The sequence below is a fragment of the Phlebotomus papatasi genome, chromosome 1 (genome assembly GCF_024763615.1).
Source record: "Phlebotomus papatasi isolate M1 chromosome 1, Ppap_2.1, whole genome shotgun sequence".
NCBI classification, from domain to species: domain Eukaryota; kingdom Metazoa; phylum Arthropoda; class Insecta; order Diptera; family Psychodidae; genus Phlebotomus; species Phlebotomus papatasi.
In genome coordinates this window covers 79,023,556-79,041,713 of record NC_077222.1, presented here as the reverse complement: position 1 = coordinate 79,041,713, position 18,158 = coordinate 79,023,556, and the positions used below count along the sequence as shown (strand labels likewise).

Below are 18,158 nucleotides of genomic sequence, written 5' to 3'. Positions count from 1 at the left end.
TTCATGAACATGAGAGAGAGAAACCATTATTCCATCAGATGCGGATGGACATGGTCACCGGTCAGGAAATCATTCCCTCTGTCCACAGAGTGTCAGGTACTTTGTGACGGGAAATTAAATTTTTATTATATCTCTTCGTGCGGCATATCAAAAAATAGGTGAAATCTAACTTGATGTAAATGTGAGAACGAGACAAATAGTGACTTTTTATAGTAGAATTAGGTACTCCTAGTTAGATTCTCCCCTTTTATTTTTTATACCATCACCAGCATAGATCAAAAAGGTGGAGAGTTTAAAAAACGCTACATACTCTGGGTCCTTTTAAAACCTGTTTCAGGTGCAATAGAGCAAGGAGAGTTGGGAAAAAAGAGCATCACGAAAGGTGCCTTTCCAGAGAAATCTCAATAAAGGATAGTAAATTATTCACACAGAACATCTATGCTTGTTAATATATTTTCTACTATACGAGGGAATTATAACTACCTCTCCGGCAGATGCATTAGTTGAAAAAAGTAGTGGAATAGTTAAAAGAGAATTTAAATACAGGTGCCTCAGCTCCCCTCTTCTGATGAAATCTCACTCTTTTTCCTATGCTCCCTTTATATGGCTATCCCCCTGAAATGTTGACGTTTGAGAAAATACCACTGGGGAGTCAAGTCTCTTGGTAACCAGAGAGCGGGCGAAACTCTTCATGACCTGGTTTGAGTTCAAGACCCCGCCATGGTGTTTCATGTGCGCGCACCAACCAAGCAAAATGCAATGGAAACTCCATGTGAGTGGATTCAACAATTTCAACATTATACCAACAGGTATGTTTTTAAGGTGGAATTCAAGAGTCCATACCATTTACATGATAGACACACACCGATATTATTGGATCAGGAATCCCATTTCGTCCCCTATATATAATGGAATATTTTCTTTTTCTTCCTCTATGCCACTTGCCCATGTCACAAGACACGTTTTGTTGTTTCGCCCTAATCCAGATATTGCAGGTTGCCAACACTATTTGAGTTTCCCTTCTCAATTTCACCTCAACCTCAACGACATCATCAACAATCCTTAGTGGAAGAACCCGTGCATAATATGAAGGGTCGAAAGATGTGTATACACAACACACAATTGCAACCTGTTGATTATTATTTCCCTCCCTTCACATCAACCATCTTCGGGTAATTTGTGATTTTTTTTTTGCATACCCACTCTTCTCTCGTTCTGTACTCAAATGAATAAATTAGAATCAGAGGATCGGGGAGAGAGCAAAGACATAAAATCGCTTTCATTGAATAATATCGAAGGGGAGAACCTCCACAGTGTGGCAGATTGTTTAATATTTTAATTTAACTCAATCTAAATTAACATACCCCCAAACAGGCTTAATTGCCCGAGAAACCAGCAAGAGAGGAAATAATCAAGCGCTTACATACAGAGCACCATTTTCCATGCAGAAGCATATACCAGCGAAGAGGCTCAATTTAAATTTTAAATCCCTACACTCTGGAACAGAAAGGAAGATGTGAAAAATTCCTGTGAGATCGTCTTCTCTTTTAACCCTCTACTGTTTGGGTCATTGACTTTTGACTCTCTGCTGTCTTCTGTATGATGCTCTTGCTCTTGTGCCATGGAGGCTGCCTCAACAGTGACTCGGGATTATTCCCTTAAAAGCTCCCAGACAAACATCCTTTTTCTATACATTCACACAATTGTCTCTCTTCTCCTTTTTTTTCTTAAACCTCATCTTCCATTCCAATGGATTTCAGGTGCGTGGTGTCTTCCTCATAAAAAATAAACTAAAGAATTCATCAGACAGTAATTTCTTTTCCCTCTAGCACGTTTCTGACCCAACGTCGTCTCGACAAAACGCCAAGGGATAATGACTCGACAGGAGAGACCAAAAATGATGAAAAAGAAGGATATTCCAGACAGTCACAAAAAAATGATGACTGTGGACTCTACCATCGATAGCTTTGACTTATCATGAGTGATCTTTCAATATTTGTTCACCAAAAATATGACTACATAGTCATGTCTCAAGGGAAGAATTTGTAGATAATGATGTCCTAGACAACTTTGTTTAATAAACCCTGAGTCAGGAAGAATTCCATGGTTATACAAAGAGATAGTGATCGCAATCGTATGTCTTAATTTAGACGCATAGTATTTTAAAAGGAAAATAATAAATGAAGACAATTTACATATGTTCCTGCAAAAAATAAAATTAATTTCATTGGATCTGAATTTCAGGAATAATGTTACTCTGAAAACAAAAGGTTTTGTCAATTTAACAAAAGAAGTTTGTCAAAAAGATGTCCTTAATTTTGTTAAAAGTTTGCCATATAGATATTCCTCTATATAAAGGAGCGATGAGCAAGAATCGCTTGAAACTGAATTAACGTCAAAAGAAATTTGTTCAAGTAGCATTTTACCCATTGCTGACGTACAATTTTCATTTGACGTTTGTTCGGTCTCAAACGGTTCTTGCTCACCTCTCATGAAAAGTATCAGAAAAAATTTGTCAAATTCGGAAACATCCTTTTGACATAATTTTAAGAAGATTCAGTAAGGGCGCTTTTATAACCCTTTCTTTCAAAGTAGCCTTAAAACAAGAGCTATTCCATATGCCAATTCATTAACCAAAGCTTATCCTAAAAGCTTTCAATACATATCTCATAACTGATATTAAGGATATGTTTAAATGGCTAAGCGGATATCTCATCCATATACGAAAATAACCTTGAACCATTCTTAATAAAGATTTTTTTAAGGCCAAAGAGTAAACAGCTTTGGAGAGCGTTTTTTTTTTCAACCGATAAGGGCAAGTGTAGATTAAGTTGAAAGGTCTTAGAATGTCGGACATTTCTGAATTGCTTTTAAATGATTATGAATATGTATTTTAACGATATTAAATTTTTATCTAAAAACATATTGTATTTTAATAAAGTTTAGAGAAAATTAAGTGATATTATGAACCGGTTTAAATTGACTGCAAACCGATAAACACGAAAAATAAAAACGGAAGGCTCAAACTTGTACGTATCAATACCGATGAAAAACATTTTAACCCTTTAACGACGAGACACTCTTAAATCAACCATAATCAACCATAAAAATTTAACCGATAAACAAAATCAATGAAACGTGTTACATCTGACTTTGGAATATCCACCAGAATCTGATTCGGTACATTTTTTACCTCTCCGAGCGTTAGGGACAAAAATAGCCCAAAAATTTAAATCAATTTTCTGACAATACCAATGAATAATAATTTTTAGTGTGATGAAAAATATTATGTATGAGTATTGTAGTTTCTTTTTCCAAAACGGTTTTGCTTAAATAAATTGGAAGTATAAAAAATAATTAAAATCATTTTTCAATATAAGAATTTAAAAACTCGTAATTTTCAAGCCTAAATATTTACTATATAGCAAATAGCTGGAGACTTGCAAAAAATATTCTAGATTCCTTCAACCTTCTACTTTACAATTATGTACAGACATAAGAAAAAAAATAACTTTAGGTAGTCAGGAAAAATTATTTTCTTCATGGGACACCGGTGTTCCAATCGTTCTTAAAGGGTTAAATCAAAACAATTTATTCATAATTTTTAGAAGATAATATCAAAGTCTCGAGTTTTAGTATTCTCCAGAGATGGGATGTTTTGCCACCGAATTTACTGATCATTCAAATGATCAATTTTATCTTTTACGGCTAAATTGATATATCAGTATCCAAAAAATTACAAGTTTATACATCAGGAATTAGGTTTTCGGGTATTAAACGATAGGGAACAAAGAAATATACTAAGTACGAAATTGCCAGGACCACACACAGCTTCAACTACTGAATTTTTCAAAACTTAATCTACAAAATACGAAAAATTCTGATAAGAATTATCACGAAATAGATTCTGCAGACCAGTGAGAATAATTGTAACATGAGACCTATTATAAATCCGAACTTTTTCGAATAAGTAATTTAACCGGGATGGCTACCGTTAGTAAAATAGCATAATTTTTAAATGGTCTATACGTACATTAAAATACAAATCATAATAATTTTGTCTCATTTAACCATTTTTTTTGTTTGAAGAATCTACATGGATAGATATGGATAACTTCATTCCATCTTTAAGCCAAAAGTTAGACCTCCGAAAACGAGGGTCTATTTTTTGAACTATGAAGAACAGTTCTTCAGTGGACAAGCATCCTTATAGTATCTAAAATTCAGACAGATCTCATCTCTGAAGACTAATCACCTAATTAAATAATCGCAGTGTTCGCTTCTACCCTGTGTTCGGTGGTGCACCAGTTTCCCGTATGCGTTAATCCACTGTTTAAATTTATTCTATTTAACGTTCAACATTAAAAAACGGCAGATCATCCACGAATTATCTTTATAATTCTTTTCAACATAAGCTGTTAATAATTTAGTTTTTTTGCAATTATTCTGATGATATTGGTAATAAGTTGGCGGCAGACTCTCTCGAGGCTTTGATAAATAAATAAAAAGATATAAGAGAAGCTTTGAAGGGAACAATACTGAAAGTCAGAATATAATGGTAAAAACAGCAAAACAAATTTAAAAAAAAGATCATTTTAACTTTGGGGTGACGATCTGATCTTCAGTGTCGATCATTCCAGCGCTGTCCTTATAAAACACAAAGTTCAAAAATTTAATTAAAATTACTTTTAACTAAATTCAACAGGATATTCCAAAAATAGCTTTTCAACCGCTTTTGTAAGGATATCTTGTTGAATGAGAGATATGTAAAATCACAGCATTGTATTGAATAGGAAAAAAACTTTTATCTCTCTCAATTCTATTCGGATTTTTTTCTAACAACTTCTTATTCCTTCATCTTATGATGGATTCTCACACGAGATGATGATGGTGGTGCGAAAGAGACCGAATGGTGGAATGTTATACAACTGTAGCATGAACTTCTAATACAGCAATTCTTTTCTTTCCTATAACTTTTTTTTCTTCTTCACAGGCATCATCCTCCTCACTCCTCCTTTCACCATATCTACTCTAGCAAGAGAGAAAGAATGATCAAGAGCTTGAAATTTGTCTATTGAAAATATAAAAAAAAGAGTCAAGAAAAGAGATTTGTGGTGGTGAAGTCCTTGACTTCTAGAGATGGGTGAATGAACTGTTTCTGTAAAAACATCACGAATAAAAAAAATAATACAAGAAATGTTTTGGGCACACAGAAAGAAGAAAAAAGAAAGCCTCAAGAGCGGTGTCTTATTTCTTCTCCTATGACCATTGTACCATCATCATCGTCATCGTAAATTCTATCTCTTGTACTTCACTCACAAATCTCTTGCTTCTTTTTCCTGGTTATGGGATAAATTGAAATTGGGGAGGAAGCATTGATGTGATTTGTGAGTCAAAAGGATTCATGTGGGCATTTTTCTGAAGCAATTTAGTCCTATTTAGACACTTTAGACTTATATTAGGATTGTGAAGAAGGGAACCCAAAACCAGACGACAAAGGGGTGAGGGTTGAAATGTTTCTCGTCACACTCCTGTGCTTCACACCACCACGATGATTTTTTCCAGTATTATACCCATCGCGGGGGAGGGTGAGACAATCATCATTCATCGGTCTTGAATGCATCTCCCTGTGGGCCTCACCCTGACTTTTCAAGAGACGCTTCACCGAGAAAACCTCTAGGGGGAATTTCTATACATAATAAAAATTAAAAGATGACGGCAACAATTCCAGAAAATGTTTCCTCTTTCTTTCTTGTCAGAACCGTTTGCCACCATGAGGGTCCTCCTTGAAAAAACCCATACACTGAGAATTATTCTAATTATAGTTATTTCGAAGGGTGAACACTGAAGAAATCCACCCCTATTCTCAACGAAATACCAAAACAGACGATCCTTGTCTTTTCTCCCTTCGCCCAGATGATAGTAATTTGTGTATTTAAAACAAACTATAAAAATTCGCCTCCAAAACTCATGAGGGATGGTTTTCCAACTACCAGACATCACTAACAAAGAAAATGTACTTTTCAGCATTTTAATGGATTTTCTCAGTAAAATTCAAGGGGTGTTTCTCTAAGACACTGCCTTCAGGATATAACAACCAAGGAAGAAGGGCATAATTTTTTTTCTTCAGTTGCACTTTAAGTTACTCTACCCTCAAAACTTTTCACAAATAAGTAATTACAGAAATATTTCTCCCAGTCAGGACATTTCTGGGTGAATGGAATAAAAATGGGTACAAAACGACGATAACATTTGAGGGCAAAAACTCATGGTGGAAAAACTCATCAACATATTTTTCAATTGGCCTGAAAGAGACCCAGACATCAATCCATTTTAAGTGAATTGATAACACACCCTTATAATTTCGACATGCACAGAAAATTGAAATGGAAATAAAAGAAGAGAATGGAAATATGATAAAATGTTGCGTATGCTACGCGTTGACATATTGATCTCACCCTCATGTCCAATGATAGCAAACGCATACACCACATTGAATTTTACCATGTTTCACTTTTATTGGAGTAGATTGGAAAATTTGTTTTCACACTCACACTATGGATGTGTATTTAATGAATAAACCAGCATTTTACTCTTTCAAAATTTTTCACCCACACAATTTTCAATTTGATGCAATGCTACAATTTTCGTCTTTAGTCCCCATCAAGACCGTTTTCCACTGCAATTATTCAATTAAAATTAAATAGATATAAGGCATTCAGTCTTGTAACGAACAATTTTAAAAAATAGTAATTTTACTTGTTCTAGAAGAAACCTAGACTTCACAGTACAATAAAATTAATCTTCAAAAAATCATGATCATTTTGTAAAAACTACTGAAATACCTATCCTTAGAAATAAAATGAAAAACCACATTTCACAGAAGCTTTCTGCAATAGAAAATCAATTTATAGACATCATGAGAGGCAATGTGAAGAAAACCACAATATAATGATGGCTAGTGTTGATTGAAATTCTAACATTATTTTCTTCAACAATTGAAGTACAATGAATAAATCTTTGTGATTTACTGATCACATTGAGATTCACAAATCATTCAAAATGCTCATAAACATTTTGAGCATTATTTTAGTCGATTTCTTTTTATTAGACTTTACTCACTAAATGAAATTTACAATTCTGAATTTTGTGTTCTAAACAGTTTTTAAGATAAAAGTGTTTGCAAAATATTCTATATTATAAACTGTATTTTTTTCTTGAAAGATGGCATAAAGATACTATGGCCTTAAGATTGTAGAGCAAAAACCTTAGAGAATTAATTGAAATAATTAGCCTATCCAGCTTAATATCACTTTCTATGCAAAATTGATGTGACTACCTTCATGTCTCCTCTCACTAATATAATCATTTATTTTGTCTCATCACCAAAGGCAAAACGAAGCTCATGTACTTTACTATATGTTAAATTTACACCAGTAGAGATTTATAGAGCCTATCTTAATTATCGCTAATACATAAATATAGGATGCAATTTAACAGTATGGAATTCGAATGTGCTGAAGTTTTGCAATAAAAATTTAGACAATCTAAAAAGTCCCTAATTTTTTATTCATTTGTTGTCCTTATTCTTTTTATGTCAAAAAAGTAAACTCCATATTACTGTGATTTTAAAAAACAAAATTGTAAGTTTTCTTTAAACCATTCCTATAAAGCATTTCTATGAACCTTCCTAGTCTATCAATTTAAATCAACGTGATTTCTTTAGAAGATTTCGTCAAATGAGGTTTTACAGGTTAATAATTAGAAACTTTAGGGAGTTGTAGTGTGTGTATTATTTATAAAGCGTAGATTCCAAGACGTAGGCCTATTTGCTTAGACTCTGTTCGCTTACAACTGAATTTGACTCGAATAATAAATTCAGTAGTACTGTGCAGATTAGCGTTATGCTAAACTTAAAATTATGCTAGGTTTAAATATATTTTCATCTGCAGAAACATGGAATATTTTATCAATGTTTTCGTTTCTTTTAGCAAAATTTCATGACTTTTCCTCGATTTTCGTTTGTCTTAAATTACTACTAGACTATAAAATATCATTAAGAATATTACTGAATAAACGGTGGAAAAGTGTCTCAATCAAGCTTTGCGTAGTGCTCGAACTCGTGCCTTAGCTGCTATGCCTCAAAAGAATTTTCGCATCATTTACCGTTTACCGGTTCTCAACTGATTTAAACCGATTTATAAATCACTCAAAACATAGCCCGAAATTCCTTAGAAGTAGGGTAAGTGTGTCAAATTTCGGCATAGTTGCATGCAAGCGACAACGTCTCAAGTTTGATATGTAATATTTTTAATATAAATTGAATATTTTTGTTACTCTTTTATAAGGAGTGTTGCTTGGAACCTTGCAGACAGTTTATCATTTTTATTTTCTCTAAAATCATTCATAATACATTTTAAAATGAATAAAAATGTAGACATAGCATTGGTGGCCTATTTCGGCCACCTTCATTCTCATAGTTCCTTGCCCTTCCCAAATTCTTTCAATGTGTTTTTCGGATCATCATGCTCGTCGAAGCGACATTTTTTGTTATTTTTTTGCATTGTACAATCTCAAGAGTATCCAAAAACTAAAAATTCATGGAAATTTGAGGAACAAAAAATATGACCGAAATTGCAAGCTGGCCGGAATTTGGCACACTTACCCTAATATAATTGAATTTCTGGTAAAAATTAATTAGTAAAATATTAGTTATAAAAATTGGATTGAAATCGATCCAAGCTTGTCAGAAATTCCAAGACCTTTTCAGCGAGCCTTTACATAGGGTGAAAGTAACGTTTATTGACACTTTAAGAACTCGTTGCAGCACTTATTGACACCCTACTCTGTACCATTTGGGATATGAAATTTGAACATCTCTGTTTATAGTAAAAGGTATATTACAGAAAAAAACGTTATATTACTTATATTTTACTAGATACATTAAATAATTTTCAAGATTTTGGCAAAAGTGTCAATAGGGGTTCCCTGTCGAACAGACGATCCTCCGACCCTAATACCATTCGGTTGAGAAATATACTCCCTAGATCCACTTTCACTTTTGGCCTTAAAAACCATTATTAGAAATCATTCAACAGTATTTTCATATAAGAACGAAATACCCGTCTGGACAATCTTTAAAATATATCCAAATATGAAGAAAAAAAATCGCACGACCTGTTTCCTAGCAATCCTAAAATACAACATGATTTTGGAGGGGAAACGAAGAGAAAATAAGGGCCCTGTTAACGAACCGGTCAGAACTCGACCTCACAACTGTGAGAGTCAAATCAGAGATCTCATCCGGTCTTCCCTATTGCATCACTGAGATCCCTTCTTCTACGAACTTATAACTTATCCCTTTTCGAATTTACAAACCGTTACAATATATTTAACAAAATATTTTGTTATGCATAGAATATTAATTTCAGGATTAAAAATAAAAATTGCGACTGATCATTTTCAAAATTAATATTGTTCAAAATATCTACCCTGGAAATATAAGAGCGATCTGAGGGATCTGAGCCTAACGTAGTCGACCGGATCGCATTATTACAAGAGACATGCTTATGAAAAAATCTTACTCTCTGGTTAATATGATGCAGTACGACTTCAACAGCGTAAATCTGCAATAATACGAATTAAATGGGATAGGGGAAAGTGACCATGCTTGATACGATCCAAGCTTGATAATAACTATTTTTTTCCTATGTTAATCAATAGTTATGACTCATCGCAATATATTTCAATAGCTGGTGCTAAGCCTCACATTTCCTAAAAAAATTAGGATCCTAGCTCTTTTTTCCTAGTTTCAGGAAGCAAAAATCAAAAATAGGCCCAAAACTGTAATTTCGATACATGATATTTCATAAGTATTTCTTAATTAATGTCGCTGTACAGGAAAACTACTATCATAGGCACATAGAGGGTTCATCAGTACTAATATTTTTGTAAAAATATTTTTAATTGTTGGACACTGTTTTTGTGGGTGGTAACAAATTCATAAATTCTACCTGTATCCATCCTATATTTTAAGAAGCGTCCATGAATGATAATTTTAATGTGGCAACTATATCATTAGATATGATTATTTCATAATTACACATATTGCAATCTGCCAATTTTATCGGCAATTGACATAATCTTCAACCCTGTTGCCTGAATTTTAAGATTGCAGAATGACATTTTCATGGACTCAAAGTGAAAAAATGGTTTTCGCTAGCGCCCTAATGTCATAAAAACATGGCTTAGAAAAATTACATAAAAGTGATTTTAAAACTAATAACCAGTCATATAAACGATTTAAGCAGATAGATTAGAGTTCCGTCTAAATATTGATGTGCAATTTTTTGTATCCGGTGAATTTTTTGCAGTGAAAATGGGCCTCCGAATTGTCGAATCAATTATTATACAGGAAGGCCCCGGACCCAACTTGTATAAAAATCGCTACTGAATTTCCATTTTCTTCTTGAGGAAAATCTTAGGATTTCCAGGAACTATTTGAGGTGGAATTATGAACCTAATAAGTGAGACATTTCTTTGTCATAGTGCAAGAATCGCTTCGATTTGTGAGTTAATCAGAAAATAATCACAAACCTTGGACATCATTTTACAGTATCAAGCATGGTCACTTTCCCCTAGTGGAAAATGCTTATTATTTACACTAATGAATATTTTAAGCTCCAGTAATGTAAATTGTTTTTTCATTATTATAACTAAAAAACAATATGCTGTAGCATTTTATAGGTTCATAATATTGTGTTTTAAATTAAAACAAGGTATTTTGTAGGGTTACAGCACTTTCATAGTTAAATTGCGAATTTATATTATATGAATATTAATAGTGTAAATTGTTTGTAGAATTCGTTTACACTATTGAAATCGCACTGTATTATAGAACTTTGAAGAATCAATCAGAGCGGGCGCTAATATTTGGAAGGGAAACCATTAAAAACTGAATAATCCCTTATAGCACAATATCTCAGTTTGCATTAATATTAATGATCATCATGAACCAAGACTAAATAACAAAAATATATCATGTCATTATGTATATGAATTCTCAGCAATTTTCCTCAAACTCTCTCTTTCTCTCTTTCTGTTGAACGCCAAAAAGGAATACAAAATTTAGTGGATCAAGCGAAAATATATAACTGTTAGTATATTCTCTGTTCCTCTGACTCCAGTGCCATTACCATGGAGGAGGTAGAGTGGCTGAACCACCAAGCCACATAGTGTGTACTATCTTGTAACCATAATTATGTTCCTTGGCTCATTTTCGAATTAAATTCAAGAGTCAGATTACAGTTAGCCATTCTGTTACGATATTGTTGTACTACTTAAGTTGCGCCGTGCAGTGCTGGATTCTCGCGGTATCCAAAAGGTATATGAGCAAAAGAGAGAAACTTCACGTGGTTTGATTGTATATGTCTCATGATGATTCTCCCCGGATGGATCGCAATTCTTAACGGTGCCAAAACCTTTTTAGTGCCTCCCGGCAAATCCGTTCCTCTCCACTTCTTTTCCACCTCATAAAGTGTCTTTTGCTGCTTCGCCCCTTCTTCATTTTCTCTTCCTTTGATCTCTACCTTTGCCAGAGCACTAATGCTAACCTGAGATGTGACTCTGAACACCCTTTTCCCACTCGCGACCCAGGAACAAAGGAACTTCCTCCCGTAAGTATAATCTTTGAAAAAAAAACAAAAATTGAATGCAACAGAGAGCAATTAAACAAAGGAATTCAGTGAACCATTGAAAGGAACATGTAGCATACTGAAAACGGACATTGGAAATAAATTAGAGGTCTCCCCAGTGACGTGTTGTAAATTTTATCTCAGTGAGAGAGAAACAGACAATTAGCAATAAGTCAATTTACAAGAACTGATAATTATCTAATGGTCATTGGATGAGAAAGAAAATGTTACAGGGTCGTATGTTTTCCATTTGGATCTGTTATGCTGTTTCATTAAACATTTTTCTCTCTTTCAATCACTTCCATTGAGCAATAATTCTTGTATATGACACAGACACATTGATAATCACTCAATTGCCTTTTTTGTTCCATCAATAAATCCTCGCCAAAACAATTCATTTTTTTTTTTGTACATAAATAGACTCCCTTAACGCACACTTTTTCCCTTCATTTACATTTATTATTCAAATTCTACCCGCGCAATCTTCGTCAATTGACAGGCGAGCCTAATTGATAGAAATTTGCTGTATAAAGTGAAATTATAAAAAAAATCTCCCCACTTGGACATGAATGTATTAGTTGCCTGATTGAGTGCAGCATAGAGCGAGTGAGATGGAGACTCTGGGGGTCAAACACCCCGCATGCCCTGCATGTCACATCGGCCTACTAACGGGTCCACAAATTTGCAGCAACATTCAACTTGCGTTGCCACACTCAACAGGCGACATTTATGCTCCCAGCATACCGCTCCTTCACTCACCAATCGGCAGAAGAAGTGATTTTCCAAATAACATAAGAAAATAATAAATTTCTAGACCAGTCCCAAAGTAGTTAGTAATTTTTTCCAAAAATATAACTGTGGATTTTATTTACAAATATGTTGCCTAACCCCTAAATTTTAAAATAAATATCTTAAGCGTTAAATCTTTAATTCAACTTGTAAAGTCTTGTTCGTATTTTCTGATAAAGACTTTTCATTTTAAAGTGTAAAATTTCTTTAAGTTTTTAAGATGAAGTGTAATAAACCCCGAAATCCCGACACAAAGAGCTTAAAGATTTAGTGTCAAAAACTTAAGATTTCCAATTCTAAGTTAAAGAGGCTAATTGCATCTTATCTATTCCAGTTTTACCTAAAAATTTTGTTAAATTAAAATTTTGAAAGGTCTTCCCGACCAGGTGAAATTTTTTTTAAAAAAAATTTTGAAGGAGATTTTGATTGAATTTTTGTTGTTGTGAAGTTTGTCGCACTTCAATCTGAAAGTTCAAAAAAGTTAGACTTGAAAATTAAAGATCTTTATTTGAGAATACAAATCAGTCTTTAAAGACCAAATTAATCTTAAGATTTATTTCAGAATTTAGAGAAAACTTCACAATAACGAGGCTGAAATGGAAATGTCAGACATCTTGTTTTTCTTACTTTTAAAGCTAACCACGAAGATTGTAATAAATGAAGCATCATTAGCTTTTTACTCAAACAGTATTTTTAGCTGAGATTCTTTACAATCTCAGCTTCTGTGGTTCTAGGTGAAATCCGACTTAGTCAGATCGGGCTCAAATTTTGGATCTACACGTTTTGACATTCATAGACCACGAATATCGTGTGAGCTAAAAATCGATTTTCGTGGATGTCCTGTCCCGTTCCGTCCCTCGAATAAGCACTTCTGGAGTGAGAACACAGAGAGGTTAAATGTCGATGGGCCGCTAGAAGTTGATGAAGTCAGATCAAACCGCTATCCTCCTTCTGTCATTTTGATACACCACCAAATTTTGTTTTCACAATAACTCAGCCCCTATGACATTGATCGATTTCAAATTTAAGTAAGTTATAGCTGGACCTAAAAGATCTTTTGATTAAAAAAACTTTAAGTCCCCCGACCCCACTGACCCGACCTATAAAGGGTGTCAAGAATCTCAGCTACCATAAGCTTATCCGGGCTTATCTCTGGTTTTTAATTTTGATACTAAAAATCTAACACGTTTAACATGTTGAAGCTTTCTTCATCTCAGAATTGAGGTGTAGGACTGTAAGAAAAACTGCAAGATACTTAAATATTAAATCATTTCCATTTAGAAAAATAAAATAAGACAAATTTCAGGAAAAAAAACTTAGATAGGCTGTAAGGACCCAAATGCGTTTAACAACTGGAAGTAAAACAGAGGAAGAATCCTAACTTCGATAAGTATTATATTTTAGAAAAGTAAGAGTACACCCTACAAGACAGAATAACGGACAAACCAAATTCTGCCAACAAAAAAATTTAAAAAAAAAGTACTGGATAGACATAAATTAATCCTAAAAATCCAAATAGACTTGCAAATGTTTAGTCCGTAAAATTCGACGGAGAAGGATTAGAATTAATAGCTAATTAGAAATTTTTGAAGTGCTCGAGTAGCTTGTAAAAAAATAAAATATCCTTGTGACTTTTTGCCCCAGTCTCCCCTATGGAATGGAACCGTCGATATACAGTAGAATACCGAGTTTAGAGTCAAACATGCGTGAAAGAGTATACCACCCTTTCCCCCATTTAAAATCTTGAAAGTAAAATAAAACTCTTCCGAGTACCTTTGTAGGCACAATTTAATATCCTAAGTTTAATTCAGGAAACAACAAACTATAATAGCTTCGCTAAAGTACCTAGGAAACAATTGAAAATCTTCCGACAAGAAATAACTCAGCCGTCACATTGTCCCCATAGTATTCTCGCGATGTAACTCCCCATCAGCTCTCATGAGAAGCACTCATGCGACCGTTGAATGTCACTGCGAATCATTCTACACGTGTTGCAGCGTGCGGCGAGCTTAGCCCCATTCCGAAAAGGAGTGCTCATAGCCAAAGCCAGTGAGTTGCTGCCACATAGATTTTCATCCGCCCGATCTCTATATTCACACACACCCGTAGTACCCATCACTTGAGCACCGTGATCCACCAACGAAGCCCACGATCGAGGGATCCAGTGGGGAAGTGAGAGGTGGATTCTTTCCATGATCGCGTGGTGGCAAACATACAGTGGATCTATTGTGAAGAATGGATACGGATCGCTGGATCCAAATGAGAGGTTTTCTCTCCTATCTCACATATGAGCCTTTGTGTGTGTGAAAATTGCCTCGCTGGCATCAACCGAATAGAGATGCAACTTCAGGAAAAAGAGGCCAAGATTGAGGCTCCCAGTGATTGGGTATGGTGGTGGAAATCATAATTCAATAGAACATACTGTATTCCTCTATCTCAAAATCCCATTCAAATGCAATTTCAAATGGCATTATATTAATGCCAATCAATCCTGTTTATGATTAATTGACTAACCTCAGAAAAAAAAAATTATGGAAAATTTTTATGTTGAAATTTACACAGAAATTACTGAGAAATCCTTGTGGTAAAAATACAGGGTAAAATGTTTAATGTGACATCAATTTAAGTTGAAATCTACAAGTATGTATTCAGCAACTATTCTCAGTGTTTTTAAATGAGGAACTGTGAAATAGGGGCTCCGCCCTTATTGGCCTTAAGGCACAAAAGTCTCTTTTGCCACTCTGCGTTGTCATCATAAAGCCATCGACACTGTGGCTCCTCAACTACACACGCATTGGCACACACTAGTCATATTAATTATTTGTCCGCGAAACTCTCCCCCCATTGAGACACACTCGGGTGACCTCCAATCAATGAGAAAATCAACAGAGAGCGCCAAAGGAGTAAACCACCAACACGAAAAATACGAAACAAACATCGTAAGCCGCACCATAGCCAAAGTTGTACACCCAAGAAATATTACAAGTCAATCAGAAACTCTTGGGGCTTGTTTCTTCTCTTCTATTTTTTTTCATATTCACACTGGTCTCTTGTTGAGCAATTAATATGTAATGAATAATTGCGCCAATTAACCGGGTTGCGTAACTATATGAGTACTTTATTCCTCTGTACTTATATATACTTCTCTATAGCTCCTTTTGCCTCTTCAGCAATTTCCATCATATTCTGTGGACACTGTATACATACAGTTGACTATGTTAAACAGCTTGAACAAGTATTTTTTTTTCTCTTTAAGAAAAAAAAACAAAAACAGAAAAGAAAATGGTGAAAAATTTGGTGGAAAAATGAGGAAAATAGAGCGCCCCCGGGTGGGCTCGAACCACCAACCTTTCGGTTAACAGCCGAACGCGCTAGCCGATTGCGCCACGGAGGCTCGAAAACGCAGTAGACTGCTGTTCCATTTCGCATACACTACCCCTTCCCCAACATTTTAACATTGCAGGGCCGAACTCTCAGATCTTTTGAATAAAAGTCTTTTTGCTGATTTCAATAAAACATCAGAATCATAAACAAATGAAATCCAATATAGAACAAATTACAATTTCCCTGAATGACACCTTAAAATACTCCTCAGTAGAGAAATTTCTCCCCTTTCATCGAGACGAGACAGTATCTGTGGAGATTTAATCGCAGCAAAAGAAGGAAAAGAGACAAGCAGTAAAAAAAACTGTGGGAAAATGTAAACAATCATTAATTGACTCTCTTAAATGTATAACACAATTGTAAATTATACAGTGCATTCTCATTCTCTCTTTTGGTTTTTTTTGCTGCTTCAGACTAAATTCACATACATATATAAAGTAGAAATATCCATAATAAAAGCTAGAAGAATCATATTTTAACACTTCGTGAAGATAATTTGGAACCCAACACATTATTACTCCTAATGAACATAAATTGGGTTCAACGTGGAATTTTTCTATATATTATTATTTCTCTCATCCCAACTCATCCTTCCTAACAATTTCTGACCCACCAATAATTTTAAACTAGGACAATAGTCATAGTTTTTAATTTTTTACCCTATCTCTAAATCCTGGAGAACTAAGGAAGAACAACTTGTAACACAAAAACAATAAAGTTCAAATACACCTCTATTCCCACTTGAGAAAAAAAAAATATTATCACTGGGAGGAGGAATATCACGACTGGAACTTGAGTTAGAAAAAAAAATTCCATGAATCGTGGTGAAAATCAGTGAAACTCGAGCATTCAGTGGAAGTCATGCAACAAGTTACCGAAATTCCCTCTGTAACCAAGGCCATCGTAATGTTCAAAATTGGGCAGTTATGGAGGGAGATGTGTGGAGCTTGAGGGTCGAACTGGGGAGCAAGGTGATGAAGGGTGTCCTTGGGGAAAAAACCTAGAGCCCTCAACTCCCCTCATAAGCCTCCGTGGCGCAATTGGCTAGCGCGTTCGGCTGTTAACCGAAAGGTTGGTGGTTCGAGCCCACCCGGGGGCGCGAACTCTATTTTGGACGACTTTCAACCTTCTCAATGTCCCAATAATTCCCACACAGCCCAACCCGTATGCCCCACCATCAAATGGTATCGTAAAGTTCTATAGGATGAATGTCGAATATCCAAGTAAATCTCAACAGTTTTTGTCATTTGAATAATGGCACATATATAAACTTTTTTTTTTGCCCTCTCTCTCACGCTCCTCCAACATCATATCAATTTTGCTCACGTAGTTGTAGCACTCAATGGCAAAGAGAGGAGTCTTTGGATGTATAAGCTTGTATTTGACTCCATGCTACTAAAAAAAAAAACATGGAGAGCTCAGAGTGGAGCGGTAGAGATGATTACAAAACCTACACACCAAATGGGAAAAATCACTCAAGGCCAGAAGATTAGAAACTAATATATTGCGAGTGTTTTCGTTTGGTTTATGATAATTTTTGCCTACAGAGTACTCCTTTTGTACAGACACCATGTTTTGCTGCCGTCCCCATATGCCCATCCCTCAAGCCCCCCTCTGAACCAAACAACATTCGACAACAGGAAAGCCATGCAGGTCACAGATATAAAGTGCCAATGTTGGCTTCTTTTGCGAGTGTCCCAGAAAGGCGCCCACGGTGGACACCACAGCACAGAGCTGAATTCAAGCAAAGGAAAATATTTGATGAATAGCAGCAAATTGAAAACAATTGCAAATTGTGTCATCCATCAACACCCCCTTCTTGTACCGGACCCATTTTAGCATTATAAGCACACCACTTCGTGGCAAGAATACAATTTGGTCAACATATGTCCAGAGATCATCAAACATTGTCAACCACGCATTTTGTTGCGGACTTTCGTGATTTTCTCCTTCCTGCCGAAAACTGGCATATGACTTCGTGAGTGGCATTTTGAGCAGTACGGGATGCCTGACTCCATCCTACCGCGATGATAACAAACACCCATATGTGCGGGACAGTTATACGCACAAGGCACATCCGCGTGAATAAATGGTAGGATTATTTCTGGCGATAAATTGTTAGCCCATCCGCACACCCGCACCCGCCCCCGTCCCCCAGTAAACCCATCTCATTCTCGCTCATACATTCAGTGCCCGCACCCAGCATAGATGGGCCCAACACCACCGTGTAAGCCATATGATGGTGGAGGTGCAAAAGGACGGGGGAGCCATAGAGATACAACAGTGTGTGTA

At 35.3% G+C, this 18,158-nt stretch overlaps 2 non-coding genes across 2 annotated transcripts; one reads left to right on the top strand and one right to left on the bottom strand.

The window, feature by feature from the left end:
* Positions 1-15,802: 15,802 nt before the first annotated feature.
* Positions 15,803-15,876, bottom strand: Trnan-guu (transfer RNA asparagine (anticodon GUU)). Its single transcript has one exon. It is a non-coding gene; the product is annotated as a tRNA-Asn (tRNA).
* Positions 15,877-16,891: 1,015 nt separating this feature from the next.
* Trnan-guu (transfer RNA asparagine (anticodon GUU)) lies at positions 16,892-16,965 on the top strand. The gene has a single exon. It is a non-coding gene; the product is annotated as a tRNA-Asn (tRNA).
* Positions 16,966-18,158: the final 1,193 nt, after the last annotated feature.